General features: G+C 40.2%; 1 protein-coding gene and 1 pseudogene across 2 annotated transcripts in view; both read right to left on the reverse strand.

Moving 5' to 3' along the window:
• Window positions 1-3,702, reverse strand: part of Galntl6 (polypeptide N-acetylgalactosaminyltransferase like 6) — a 1,048,694-nt gene that overhangs the window by 236,230 nt on the left and 808,762 nt on the right. The gene's annotated exons all lie outside the window — the stretch shown is intronic.
• On the reverse strand, window positions 922-2,286 carry LOC116070745 (annotated as a pseudogene).

Consider the following 3,702-nt stretch of genomic DNA (forward strand, 5'->3'; position numbering starts at 1 on the left):
GAGAGAGAGAGAGAGAGAGAGAGAGAGAGAGAGAGAGAGAGAACCTGTAGACACTATATCCAGAGGTTAGGCTCAGCCCCTGATTGAGGGATGGAGCTACCCACCCATCTCCAAAATTTTAACCCAGAATTGCTCCTGTCTAAAGAAAATACAGGGACAAAAAGTGGAATAGACTTAAGGAAAGGCCATCCAGAGACTGCCTCACCTAGGGATCCATCCCACATGCAGCCACCAAACCCAGACACTATTTCTGATGCCAAGAAGTCCATGCTGAGTGGAGCCTGATATAGCTGTCTCCTGAGAGGCTCTTCCAGAGCCTGACAAATACAGAGGTAGATGCTCACAGCCAATCATTGGACTGAGCACAGAGTCCCCAATGGAGGAGTTAGGGGAAGGACTGAAGGAGCTGAAGAGGTTTGCAACCCTACAGGCAGAACAACAGTGTCAACTAACCAGACCTCTCAGAGTTCCCAGGTACTAAACCACCAACCAAAGAGTACACATGGAGGGACTCATGGTCCAGCAGTATATGTAGCAGAGGATTGCCTTATCTGGCATCAGTGAGAGGGGAGGCCCTTGGTCCTGTGAAGGCTCAATGCCCCAGTGTAGGGGAATGCTAGGGCAGTGAGGTGGGAGTGGGTGGATGGGTGGCACCCTCATAGCAGCAAGGGGGAGGGGGTTGTGATAGGAGGTTTCCATAGGGGAAATTAGGAAAGAGGATAATATTTGAAATATAAATAAGTAAAATAATCAATAAAAAAATTGAAAAAAAAAATCAAATCCACTTTACCAGTCAGTTTTACTTAAAACTGGCCTGTCCATTGTTAGGCATCCACAATCTGGATTTTGGTGCTTGAATAAAATTATTGTATACATTAAAAGCTATGAGACATTTGTTTTGTAGTAAGTAAGGCAGTGAAATTACTTATTAGTAGCTTTTTAAAGATAGAGCTTTTATGTCTGCCCTTTCTCCCTTCTTCTTAATTCCAGCAGAGATCATATTTGTTCCAGTGATATACATTTTGGGATTTTTCTAAATGCTCCATCAGGGTGTCCTCTCTTCAGCTGATGGTGTTTTTCTTGTCAGCATCTGTGTAGAATAATCAGTTGACTTGACCTGTGTCCCGCCCAAGCAGACCACTGTGCTTTGGTCTTATGCTTACCTCCCTTTTCTACAAGATGGCACTGGGCATACTTCTGGACAAAAAATTCTCGCTTTTTTTTCAATATCAGCCATTTTAAACCATCTCATAGAGATGGCCAACATGACAAATACTCCAACCTGAAGACGGACTCCCTATTCTCTAGCCCAAGGAAGTATTGGCCCACACTAGGTCCATAAAGCACTTTTAAAAGACTTACTTCACATCTCTATTGTATCTTCCCCTCCCTCTTCTCCTCCCAGTCCTTCTTTCTTACCCCGCCCACTCCCATATCCTCCAGTCTTTCTTTTGTCCTCAGAGATACCAACCTGCCTTGGCATATCAAGTTGCAGTAGGAATGATGTGTCTTCTCCTATTGAGGCTAGACAAAGCAGCCCAGTTAGGGAAAGGGACCCAAAGGCATAGATAGCCCTGCTCCTGCTGTTAGGAGTCCCACATGAAGACCTAAGAGCACAGCAGTTACATTTGTGCTAAGGGTGTAGGCTGCTCCCATGAATGGTCTCTCTTTGGCAATCCAATCGCTATGAGTCCCTGTGGTCTCAGGTTAGTTGATTATGTATGTTTTCCTGTGGTGTCCTTGATCTCTCAGGCTCTTCAATCTTTTAAGGAATAATTGTAAAGAGCATAAATAATTTAAGTCCCAGACTAAGGGAAGGTTAAACAAATTATGCCACATTCATGAAATGTGCATCCTAGAAATTAAAAATAACAACTACAGCATCCTATATCAATGGGGAATGTTTAATTTTTAATGTGAAATAAAATTTCAGCACGGAATTGAATGCTGTGAGGAACAAAATGAAGAATGTCAAAATGCTCACTGTATTGTTTATTGTGATCTGTATTTTTACCCGTTACTTTTATTATATTACTTTTATAAGAGTATCCAGTTTCATTAGCAGTGTATAAACATTCAGGTTTCAATAGACTGATAATTAGCATTTTTTAAGAAGATGGAAAATAATATATTTTAGGTAATACAAATATGGAGAAGCTTACCAGAATTAATTATTTATAACATAGGTCTTGCAAATTCTCAATCACGGGCTCTTTTGTAAGTCTGACTTGCTATGGCTTACTTAATGTAATTACTTATTCCTTGTAGGGCCACTGCACAGTCCATTAATCTAATAATGCTGGTTTCTCACCTTGATTTTTTAATGAAAGGGTTCTCGCAGGGGCACAAGAAGTACAAGCACGTGTGACTTTGTACCTTCTCAGTGAAACTCAGAATAATTTAATGAGCCAAAGAGACAGTTAGTTAAGCCAGGTGACATCCCTGGAAGAACTGCTTTTGCTTCTTCTAGCAGTGTTTGCAAGTCAGTCGGGGAGACTAGAAATGCCAGGGCAAGAGCAACAGGCGGAGCTACAGCTTTTGTAATCTGTGGGTATCAGTTGAATGTATGATGCATTGTGAATTATGGGAATGAGTGAGGGTCTTTCCATCTCCCCCTCCCTCTCCTTCCCCCTCTTTATCTGTGTGTGTATGTGTGTGTGTGTGTGTGTGTGTGTGTGTGTGAGTGTGTGTCCTGATTTATCTATTTCTATGTTCTTGTATGAAGGCAAAATTACATCCTTGGAAGTAGCTCTTTCTGTACTTGTCCACCATTGCTTGCAAGACAAGCATTTTGCTGACTGAGCCATCTCTGAGCCCCTATCTATATTCTTTTCATGATTTCAAAGGGTTCGTGAATATCACCTCAGCCTGCAACACTCCTCACTTCCTTTCTTACAAGATGCAAGGATTCTCAGGAATACCTTGGATTTGGATTGAATTTTTTTTGTCATCTTTAAATTCTCACAATGTCAGAGGAAAAACAATGAACTAGTTGATATTTTTAAAGAACAATTTCTGTTCTATTAGGTTGTAGTAAGATTTTCTCCTTCAACACTACCTATAGCTAGAGTGACCTATCAGCTTAGTATAGACACTTAACACTGAACCTTATTTTATTTGGCCTCTGGCTGAAACACTGCACTTAAAGTCGCATTTCATTTTGTTTATGAAGTCAATAGCACTTGAAAGACTGAAGCTCAGCAGCAATTGAAAAGGGAGTTAGTGAGTATATTTTCTCTACCCTCCTATGTCAGTTTTTTTTTTTTTTTAGTGAAGGGTTTTTCTAGTTATATTCTATTACTTATACATACATAAATGAAAAGACCCTAGTATAAAATCAGGTACCAAAATATAGTCTGCAACATTAAAACCTACAATTGATGAGCCAAATCATTCTTCAATGATGGTTCCTACTTTGCAGGGTGCTTCTGCAGAGCCTCTGAGTTTAAATTCTGCACCACTCATCATCATTTTGGTTAATTTCACACAAAGTTTCCACCACAAGTTGCAGAGAAGTTTTACACGTGGGTAAGGACTCCATTTCTGGAAACATATCCCCAGAACTTGAATGACTTGGATAACATTGAAGCTTAAAAGGCAGCCAAGAGCAATTGTATCCAGAAGATGTACTATTAAAAAAGATAAGACTAAAATGAAGTTTTCTAAACAGAAATGATTCAATGAAGGAATCCTGTTACAAAA

This window comes from Mastomys coucha, unplaced genomic scaffold (assembly GCF_008632895.1).
Source record: "Mastomys coucha isolate ucsf_1 unplaced genomic scaffold, UCSF_Mcou_1 pScaffold22, whole genome shotgun sequence".
NCBI classification, from domain to species: Eukaryota; Metazoa; Chordata; class Mammalia; order Rodentia; family Muridae; genus Mastomys; species Mastomys coucha.